The sequence below is a fragment of the Mustela putorius genome, unplaced genomic scaffold (assembly GCF_011764305.1).
Source record: "Mustela putorius furo isolate JIRA1106 unplaced genomic scaffold, ASM1176430v1.1 tig00003867_pilon_pilon_pilon, whole genome shotgun sequence".
Taxonomy (NCBI): domain Eukaryota; kingdom Metazoa; phylum Chordata; class Mammalia; order Carnivora; family Mustelidae; genus Mustela; species Mustela putorius.
In genome coordinates this window covers 33,962,792-33,973,548 of record NW_025422019.1, presented here as the reverse complement: position 1 = coordinate 33,973,548, position 10,757 = coordinate 33,962,792, and the positions used below count along the sequence as shown (strand labels likewise).

At 38.6% G+C, this 10,757-nt stretch overlaps 1 non-coding gene across 1 annotated transcript; it reads right to left on the bottom strand.

Moving 5' to 3' along the window:
* Positions 1 to 8,995: 8,995 nt before the first annotated feature.
* On the bottom strand, positions 8,996 to 9,100 carry LOC123387955. Its single transcript, XR_006602444.1, has one exon. It is a non-coding gene; the product is annotated as a U6 spliceosomal RNA (small nuclear RNA).
* Positions 9,101 to 10,757: the final 1,657 nt, after the last annotated feature.

Genomic DNA, 10,757 nt, shown 5'->3' with positions numbered 1-10,757 from the left:
TGTTTTGTGTCACTTGAAGTATTACCATTGGTTGCAAGTTAGGAAGGTGGGCAAAGTGTTTTCCTGTCCTTGTTTATTTTGGTGGGGACTTTGATGGCAGGCAACGTACCTTTTATTTATTTTTTTTTCCCTTTTGACTTACACAAATATTTGAACACAAATATAATGAAGGCTTGTTCAATTTGAGACTTCCCTATATTGATGCAATAATATGACAGAGATTTTTCACAGACATCTCCTCATTTAATCCTCAAACAACTTTTTGAAAGGTATTTACCCCCCCCCCCCCATTTACAAATGAAGAAACTGAAACTCAGAGTAAAAGATAAATGGCCACATTCACATTGCCACAGGTTGTGAGTATGTGTTTGCTCAACTCTAGCCTTTCTGATCATGATTTAGAGGTGTTTCTACAATGAGTGCAGCACATGTACACATGGAACAACAGAGGTACAGTGACTCTTCAAAGTAAATCTATTTCTTAAACTAACATTTTTGTTAAAACATTACAGGACCACGCATTTTCCACAACTTAGAGTTATGTGGATGCCTTATCAAACTGTTATTGAATGCGTTCAGATATTAAATGGGCATAGGCTGGCAATTAGGAACCATCCTACACTCTAATAGATACCCTTTCACCTCTCTGTTCCGAAAAGATACGTTTACGTTATCCCTAACATAGAGATGACTGTTTAATTGTCTTTGGCAATGAGAGGAGGTTAAAGAAGTTTGCGTAGAAATGGTGAGAAGAGCAATTGGATACGATTGTTATCTTAAGTCCCAGGCTGTTGATTTAAGTTTCAGTGCATCCTGAAATATTCATAACAAAATTTGGGGGCACCCTGGCTCATTTATCTGTGTCTGTGAGTCTACGGGACACCATCTGTAAGGCTGATATATAGCCGATAAATGAAAATGTAGGCTTTCTGGATACTTGTAAACGTTAAAGTACCAGATACGTGAACAGTTGGATTCAGAAGTCTGGCTTTGCCTTTCCCAGTTCAAATTTATATTAGTAAAATCCTTCTCAAAGTCAGCCTCCTTGAGAATAGGCACAGACTCCTGGAAATGGTCGAGACAATAAGATTAAGATTAATTGGTAGAATAGGAAGAATAGGAATTCAGAGAATTTGGTTCTAGAAGGGAACTAGAACAGGTAACCAGGATGAGCAACCCCTTATAGAAATAAAAAGAATTTTTTAGTGTCAGGCATATCCAAACTGGGGAAAGAATGAGGTGGTTTGTTTTGTTCTGTTTGTTTTCCCAGAAATTAAGCGCATAATCAAATCTGGAGCTGGGAAACTAGTGTGTGTGTGAGATGGTGAGGCTGCCTGGCTCACTAGTGTGTGGGTAGGTACAGTAAGGCCAGTTACAGAGGCTGCTGTGGGTGTGGAAATGCATGTTGAATGCAGCAAATTGCTGTTGAAGTTTCTTTTTCCCCCCAATTTTATTTAGGTGTAACTGACACACAACATTGTGTAAGTGTAAGGTCATCCTACCACATAATGGTACTATGGTATGATGGATATCCTGGTATTTGATATATGTTGATGCATTTATATATGTAAATATAAAATGATCACTACAATAAAATAAGTTAATATCCATCATCTCACATAGTTACATACTTTTTCCTTGCAAGGAGAACTTTTAAGATCTACTCTCTTAACAACTTTCAAATTAACTATCATCATCATGCTATTCTTTACATCTGTTTGGCCTGATCCTGGGGTGTGGATGTTGAAGGAGGTAACCTGACTCAGGGTGATCAGCTACTACTGTTTACAGAATTTTGAATTTCATCCTTTAGTAAAGTTCCTTAAAAAATTCTTTTTTTTTTCCAAAAATTATTCTTGAGAACTAATGTGTAGTTGTCAAATATTTGTTTTGCTAAGGAGCGATGTTAAGGAAAAAAACTGAAAAAACAAAAACAAAACTAAAAGAATAAAAAGTAAATGGCCACATGCTATCTCCAAAATTTCATAAAGGAATCAAATTTTAACATTAAATTAGTAGAAAGGACACTTGCCCAGAGCCAAGGACAGAACTTTAAAATGAATCCACTTGGTATTATTAAAGACTTACTGCATTGTTCTTATTTTCTCATTTTCTCTTGTACCTCTAAAACTTTGTCCCTGGCCTGCCTGTCTCCTCAGACTGATGTCTGAGATTCACTGAGCTAAGAGAATATTATCATTATTCAGGAGTACGATGATGAGAATCTGGGGAAGGAGAAGAAAGAACAGTGAAGGCAGGTAGATGATGAAGAAGAATGGTGGTGCCTGGTGACAGATTGAATGTAGAAGATAAAGGGAGAGAGTGAAAGATACCTTCAAAAATTATACTGCGACTGGGTATCATTTTTAATAGTTGGTATTACACATAGCATTGCCTTAATTCATCTCATAAATATGACACTTAAATATGACATCCTTTGGGATGTCCTATCAACAGATTGATATCTTGCTGTCTTCTTTATCTGCACCAGAAACCAGAAATGCAACGCACCAAACATATAAAGATCGTGTTTTTATTAGTGATCAATGGGTTAAAATATTTTTCCATCTAAAACCAAACTGATCTTGGGTAGGATTTTAAAGGAGCAAGGAAGTTGATTTTAAAGGAGATGCAAAAGTTCACTGTAATGAATGACCATCATGTCGTCCTATTAAGCTTTCAAAAAATTCTTGAATGATTACCAGGACTCGTAGAGCTCATTAGTGATGTTCAGTTCCTGACTCTGAAAATCACCATTTAGCTGCCAGATTTTACCATTGTAGAGCTTCTGTTTGTTTGTTTTTAAGATTTTATTCATTTATTTGAGAAAGAGAGAGAGAGAGTCAGAGAGAGCACCAGCAGAGGATGGGGAGAGGGAAGAGAAGCAGGCTCCCCTAGCAGGAAGCCTGATTTGGGGCTCAATCTCAGGACTACTACCTGAGCTGAAGGCAGATGCTTAATGGACTGAACCATGCAGGTGCCCTATCTTTTCCTTTTTCAATAGAATGATGGGTCATGATATAAGTAGAGGTATCAGAGTTGTTGTATTTGTAGAAAAAGAGCAAATGTGCTTTGTGGTTTTGGAAATTACATTTCCAGCTTACTCACAAGAGGGTACCTTTTTTGGGAAAGAAGGTAAATTCTTTCAAGCAGGAGAGTTTTTAAAAAAATAGTTAATGGCAAATGTGTTCTTGGCCCAGTCTTAACCTACAGCATTAATTTAAGATGTTCTTAATTTATGTTTCTGGACTTCTTTTAAATGTCAAACTTTAGAAAGGCTAAACTGGCTCACCCCTCTGTTAGGAAATAGCTAGTATTGTCTTTGCTGCAGGGCATTCCAAATGAAATTTTGAGGTTTATTGAAAAATGTTACCAGTTCACTTATTATACAAGAGCTTGGAATGTGAATGTCTGAAAGAAGAAAAAATTCAATATATGGCTGTGGAGTTACTTGCTGGAATTCACAACATAATAACAAGAAAAGGTTTGCTGCCTTGATCGTAAAGGAAATGAGTCATTTAATTTTACCCTTAGTGCTGGTACCTACTTTCAGCACTCAGTAAGAAGTCATGCATTTAAATAACTTAAACAATTATTAAAAGAAAGTTGCAAGAAATAAGTGACATTTATTTTAAAAGGAGACTGGGTTCAAACTTCTAGGGCTTTAAAATTTCCATAAGAGCACATTCAAATTCGGAATAGGATTTAGTCACAATTAAAGGGATTTCAATTCCTTAATCCCTTTGTGAAGGAAAAGAATAAAATGTTAATGTTGATTCATATTAGCACTTGTAACTGAAAAATTTATTATACATTGTAAATACTTATGACCCCAACAGCTATTTGATTTACAAGTTAGGTATTGAAATGTAATGAAACACTTTCTACTGATCTGTAATCACTGAAAGAGCAATATGAATCATCCTTCAAATAAAAATACTTGCTTTTTTAACCTTTCCCAAAAATGTTTCGAAGTAAAAGCATGCCTCTCTGTTTTGTCTAATGTCTTAAGACCTTTACTCATCATCTTGAAGGTGATTATTTTCTAGGTTGATCCTAGCTAGCCTTGTAAGATAGAGCCTTGATCTATCTAGAGACTTAAATATTTTATTGAGTCAGAAAATAAATTTCAAACCATGCAATACTGTTTTACCTAGAATTATTACATTATTAAGAGTAAATATCTTATTAAACTCAAGAGGGAGACACATAATGGATAAGCAAGATTTCTAAAGGAGGTACTGGGTGTATGTAAAATAACTAAGAAAAAAAAAAAAGTTAATAAAATGGGGCAGTTAAATCATGTAAGTCAATAAAATTTATATTAAAATGACCTTGCAAATCTTAAATTTTCCCAGATGGCCATATGGAATTGCTATTATTTGAAGTCAGAACAAAACATGGGGGATATCTGAGACTTTATTTAAATGTACTTAAAATTTGTATGGGTTATGAACCAGTTACGGTTTTTGAGGCACTGTTCCAAGTACTCATATTTGCTAAGCTGTTGAATCCTCACCTTTCCACCATGATCAGGAAACCCTAGTTTATGCCCATTTTTTTTTTTAAGATTTTATTTATTTATTTGACAGAGATCACAAGTAGGCAGGGGCAGGGGGGATGGGGAGCAGGCTTCCTGCTGAGCAGAGAGCTGGATGTGAGCTCCGTCCCAGGATCCTGAGATCATGACCTGAGTTGAAGGCAGAGGCTTTAACCCACTGAGCTACCCAGGTGTCCCAAGTCTATCTTTTAGACGAGGAAAGTATGATACAGAACTCCAAATGGACACATGCTGTTGAGCAGCTGTGTGCTCTTGGGTCTGAGTCACATCCCCCTTTGAGAATTGGATTTCATGGGGGCAGCTGGGTGGCTCAGTCTTTAGGTGTCTGCCTCGACTCAGGTCATGATCCCCGGGTCCTGGGATTGAGCCCCACATTGGGCTCCCTGCTCAGTGCTCCCTGCTCTGGGGTCCCTTCTCAGTGGGAAGCCTGCTTATCCCTCTTCTACTCCCTTTGCCTGGGTTCCCTCTCTTGCTGTGTGTCTCTCTCTGTCAAATAAAATCTTTAAAAAAAATTAGATTTCATAATAACTTCTTGTCTCCTGTCATGAGAAAGTGCTGTAATTTCATCTGTCTCTGGATTGTTCTTTCTTCTCATTTTCAGAGTTCTCATCACTTATGCCTGACCACGCTATTGTAGTCTCTCAGTTTTGTGAATCCCGGGCATCAGTCTGAGGATTTAAGCTGATTTGTGAGGAAATTTCAGCACCCACTCTCTTAACCTACTGATACAGTTCTGGGTTTCAAAAAATGGTTCATGTGGGACAGCAATTATTTATAGAATGCTGTGGGAATAGTTACAGTCATTCAAATAGCACTTACAAGGGCACTTTGTAATCTCCAGAATGTTCTCCCTGCATCTGTTCTTGTTCCCTCTATTATATAGCGGCCAGAACTACTCTTTCAGAGTGTAAATTAGATCATGTCATTTTCTTTCCAAAATGCTTCCAAGCTTTCTACTGCACTTAGCATAAAATCGCAACACCTATCTCAGGACTACAAGACTTGGAAAAACGCATTCCTATCTATTTCTTTCATCTTCTCTTGGGTACCTCTGTCCTTTTGTTCCCTCAGGTGCGCCTTCCCACAGTCCTTCCTTTGCATTCTTTCTAATGTTGACCTCCTTAGCTCCTTTGTGTACTTCCTGTCTCACCTTTCCAGGGAGGCATTCCTTAACTCACCCCACATCACCCCACTCAAGTAGCCCTCCCTGCTCTTCTCTCTGCATTCAGTTCTTTTCCTGAAGAGCCTCACTCCAGTTCAAAAAAAATTCTTTACTTTTGTTTGTCTTATGCATCAAACTTTAAGCTCACCCGGGACAAGCACGGAGTCAGTGTGCTTTGTTTGCCAGTGCGTTTTCAGTACTTAGTGCAAACTCATGAACATAGTGGGTGTGGAATAAATATGTGTGGCAGACCATTATAATCTTATGTATTTCAATGTATTACTATGATGTCAGCAGAAATATAAGCCTTAATAAAGATTTCTAGAGTCCAAATTTGAGGTGAGTTAGAGACAAGGAAGGCAAAAGTCTCAAAAATGGTAGGAGGTGGGAGCTTATCTTTGCGAGGGCTGAACTTTGTACAGCTGTCCCATGATATTTCCACACACATGCTTTCAACAGGGAAGAAATGGGAAAGAAAATGATCTTAGAAAACAAACGACTTATGCCTAGGCAAAAATCAGTCTTGATAGGGAAGGGGATCAGAATGTGCCACATCAAAATATGCTGCTTTTGCAGGAGAATTGTTTTGAGTTGAAGGCGATTATGAAGCAATAAAGGCAGGAGATCTCTGCCTTCCTTCTGCCTCATAGCAGGATGTACATTTCCCTTTGTGATGATATTCCCTGTCTCTTCCTTTATACCAGGATGGGGGAAAACAAACATTACTGGAGACAGAAAGTCAGTACTGAGTTGGGTCCACACAAATAACGCTTACTACAATTACCTTTATCTTCCATTAGTTTCCCCCATGTATTTACCTCCACACAATTTACCAACCCTAGGAATCCCTTTTCTTTTGCCAATTCTCTATAAGTGTATGACTCTTTGTTAAAATGGTATATAAGCCCCATGGGTATAAATACCCCTTTCATTTTCTTCATTTCTTTTTTATGAAGATCTCTATGCACATACAAAAATTAAAATATTAATATCAAATAAAATTGGTATGCCTTTTCTTCTGTAATCTGTCTTTTGTCAGTTTAGTTCACGGGTCTCAGATACCAAACTTAAGAGGGTAGAGAAAAAGTTATTTCCTCTCCTACAATAGTAAGTCTTAGATAAGCTCCCACTGCATAAACAGCGTTATGGCTCTTGCTTTCTTTTCTTTTCTTTTTTTTTTTAAGATTTTTTTTATTTACTTATTTGACAGAGAGAGATCACAAGCAGACAGGCAGGCAGAGAGAGAGAGAGGAAGCAGGCCCCCTGCTGAGCAGAGAGCCCGATGTGGGACTCTATCCCAGGACCCTAAGATCATGACCTGAGCTGAAGGCAGTGGCTTAACCCACTGAACCACCCAGGCGCCCTGGCTCTTGCTTTCTTGATGTGGTGACGAAGGCCTCTTGCCTGAGAACCATAACTTTGAGACTTCTATTTTGCATTATGTTAAGAACATCCCAGCTGCATTTCCTTACTATGTTACATAGGCTGCTTTGCCAGGACCTTCTGGACTTGTGGTTTTTGCCTCTTTCTTTTGCCCAACAGGCATTTGCAGCTATTCAAATTTAGATTAATAGAAATTGGCTAGTGGCTATCCTATTGCACAGTGCAGATATTGAACACAATCATTATTGCAGAAATTTCTGTTAGATAGCACTACCTTTACGTTGTTCTAAAAGATTCAAGTCGTAAATAGGAAGGCTTAGATAGCTATATTGCTTTTTTGACATTTAAATGACAGTCTGGGGCAGTTGGCTAGCTCAAGTGGTAGAGCGAGTGACTTTTGGTCTCAGGGTTGTAGGTTTGAGCCCTATGCTGGGTATAGAGATTACTTTAAAAAAAATCTTTAAAAAAATTAACAAATGACATAGTCACAAAAGATCAGCCAATGGAAGAATAATCCATATTTAATTGTCATATACTTTTGAAAGATAATGAAATTGTTAAAGTATTAACTGTCTGTGCAAAGCACTAAGGAATAGGAATTGTTTTGGATAGAGTTTAAGACAGAGGAGATGATATGAATGTAGAGTTCAGAGGAATGGGAAATCAGGGGCAGATGTGTCAAGCCAGGGTTGTTTGCTGTCCAGGCTGGCCAGGCAGGTGTTCATTTCCCCCATGCCATTCCTGACCTCCCGAGTAAAAGAGGGCTTTTAGAAGACAGCTGTTTTTGTTTGTTTGTTTGTTTGCTTGCTTTTTATTTTATTTTATTATTTTATTTTATTTTTTCAGTATTCCAAGATTCATTGTTTATGCACCAGACCCAGCGCTCCATGCAATAATGCCCTCTTTAATACCCACCACCAGACTTACCGAACCCCCCACACTCCTCCCCACCAAAACCCTCAGCTTTGTTTCTCAGAGTCCACAGTCTCTCATGGTTGGTCTCCCCCTTCAGTTTCCCACAACTTACTTCTCCTCTCCATCTCCTAATGTCCTCCATGTTATTCCTTATGCTCCACAGGTAAGTGAAACCATATGATAATTGACTCTCTCTGCTTGACTTATTTCACTCAGCCTAATCTCTTCCAGTCCTGTCCATGTTGATACAAAAGTTGGGTATTCATCCTTTCTGATAGAGGCATAATACTCCATTGTATATATGGACCATATCTTCTTTATCCATTTGTCTGTTGGAGAGCATCTTGGTTCTTTCCACAGTTTGGCGACTGTGGGCATTGCTACTATGAACATTGAGGTACAGATGGGTTTTCTTCTCACTACATCTGTATCTTTGGGGTAAATACCCAGTAGTGCAATTGCAGGGTCACAGGGTAGCTCTATTATTAATTTTTTTTTTCAATTTCCATGAAAGTTATTCTTTTTTTAATTAATTTATTTATATTCAGCATAAAAGTATTCATTATTTTTTCACCACATCCAGTACTCCATGGAATCTGTGCCCTCTATAATACCCACCACCTGGTACCCCAACCTCCCACCCCCCCGCCACTTCAAACCCCTCAGATTGTTTTTCAGAGTCCATAGTCTCTCATGATTCACCTCCCCTTCCAATTTCCCCCAACTCCCTTCTCCTCTCTAACTCCCCATGTCCTCCATGCTATTTGTTATGCTCCACTAATAAGTGAAACCATATGATAATTGACTCTCTCTGCTTGACTTATTTCACTCAGCATAGTCTCTTCCAGTCCCATCCATGTTGCTACAAAAGTTGGGTATTCATCGTTTCTAATGGAGGCATAATACTCCATAGTGTATAGGGACCACATCTTCCTTATCCATTCATCCATTGAAGGGCATCTTGGTTCTTTCCAAAAAATATGGAACGCTTCATGAATTTGCGTGTCATCCTTGCGCAGGGGCCATGCTAATCTCTGTATCGTTCCAATTTTTAGTATATGTGCTGCCGAAGCGAGCACTATATTATTAATTTCTTAAGAAATCTCCACACTGTTTTCCAAAGTGACTGCACCAATTTGTATTCCCACCAACAATGTAAGAGGGTTCCCCTTTCTTCACATCCTCTCCAACACATGTTGTTTTTCATCTTGTTGATTTTGGCCATTCTAACTGGTGTAAGGTGGTATCTCAATGTGTGTGTTTTTTTTAAATTTATTTTTAATTTATTTTCAGCATAACAGTATTCATTGTTTTTGTACCACACCCAGTGCTCCATGTAATCCGTGCCTTCTCTAATACCCACCAGCTGGTACCCCCAACCTCCCACCCCCGCACCACTTAAAACCCCTCAGATTGTTTTTCAGAGTCCATAGTCTCTCATGGTTCACCTCCCCTTCCGATTTCCCCCAACTCCCTTCTCGTAACTCCCCATGTCCACCATGCTATTTGTTATGCTCCACTAATAAGTGAAACCATATGATAATTGATTCTCTCTGCTTGACTTATTTCACTCAGCATAATCTCCTCTAGTCCCATCCATGTTGCTACAAAAGTTGGGTATTCATCCTTTCTAATGGAGGCATAATACTCCATAGTGTATATGGACCACATCTTCCTTATCCATTCATCCGTTGAAGGACATCTTGGTTCTTTCCACAGTTTGGCGACCATGGCCATTGCTTTTATAAACATTGGGGTACAGGTGGCCCTTATTTTCACTCCATCTGTATCTTTGGGGTAAATACCCAGGAGTGCAGTCGCAGGGTCATAGGGAAGTTCTATTTTTAATTTCTTGAGGAATCTCCACACTATTCTTCAAAGAGGCTGCATCAACTTGCATTCCCACCAACAGTGTAAGAGGGTTCTCTTTTCTCCACATCCCCTCCAACACATGTTGTTTCCTGTCTTGCTAATTTTGGCCATTCTAACTGGTGTAAGTTGATATCTCAATGTGGTTTTAATTTGATCTCCCTGATGGCTAGTGATGGTGAAATTTTTTCATGTGTCTGATAGCCATTTGTATGTCTTCATTTGAGAAGTGTCTGTTCATGTCTTCTGCCCATTTCTTGATATGATTGTCTGTTTTGTGTATGTTGAGTTTGAGGAGTTCTTTATAGATCTTGGATATCAGCCCTTTGTCTGTAGTGTCATTTACAAGTATCTTCTCCCATTCCGTGGGTTGCCTCTTTGTTTTGTTGAATATTTCCTTTGCTGTGCAGAAGCTCTTGATTTTGATGAAGTCCCAAAAGTTCATTTTTGCTTTTGTTTGCTTTGCCTTTGGAGATAGATCTTGAAAGAAGTTGCTGTGGCCAATGTTGAAGAGGTTACTGCCTATGTTTTCCTCTAGGATTTTGATAGATTCCTGTCTCACATTGAGGTCTTTTATCCATTTTGAGTTTATATTTGTGTATGGTGTAAGGGAATGGTCAAGTTTCATTCTTCTACACATAGCTGTCCAATTTTCCTAGCACCAATTATTGAAGAGACTGTCTTTTTTCCAGTGTATATTTTTTCTTGCTTTGTCAAAGATTATTTGACCATAGAGTTGAGGGTCCATATCCAGGCTCTCCACCCAGTTCCACTTGTCTATGTGTCTGTCTTGGTGATCACAACTTTGTAGTAAAGCTTGAAATAAGGCAATTTGATGCCTCCAGTTTTGTTTTTCTTTTTCCTGAT